Raw genomic sequence first — 622 nt, 5'->3', positions numbered from 1 at the left:
AACCTCGCTGACTCACAAGAGCGGCGTCCATCATGCAGCATGTTGCGAGCGCTGATGGCACTGTTCTTCATTTCGGGGCTCTGTCTCCGGCTCCGAGGATCCCCCGACGGCGCTCTTTCCGCCGAAACCCTTCGGACCTCATGAATTCCCCCTGGTCGCTGTAGAGGAAGAGCCAAGTGCCGCTTCGCCTCCGTGCCTCAGAAAGTGTTACACGTGTGACTACTGCAGTTGCCATCTCGACTACGATTGCGCGGTCCACGCAGGACTCCTCCCATCTTCAGCAACAGCGCTCGCGGGCCCATTCCTGCGATTGTGCGGGTATGCGAAATCAGGGGTCAGGGTGGACATGCAACCTAGATGTGAGCTGTCTTCACTTGGACTACGCCATCAAAGTGAAAGTCGACGTGAGACTCGAATGTGCTTCTCGAACCTGTGCATCTCCCGTGTGTGCGTCTCCTCGTGTGAAGGGACAAAGTATTCAGTTGTGAACTCTTCCAGAAGTCAGTTGTCTGTGGCGCAAATAAATAAAGCGTTTACCGATACTAATTGATATCGTTAACACCTTTCTTCTGTTTGATGTGTATGGTCTGCACCTCTGGTAATAGATAGAATAATAATAGCT

Source organism: Penaeus monodon, chromosome 30, assembly GCF_015228065.2.
Source record: "Penaeus monodon isolate SGIC_2016 chromosome 30, NSTDA_Pmon_1, whole genome shotgun sequence".
Classification (NCBI taxonomy): Eukaryota; Metazoa; Arthropoda; class Malacostraca; order Decapoda; family Penaeidae; genus Penaeus; species Penaeus monodon.
Note: the sequence above shows the minus strand (reverse complement) of the source record.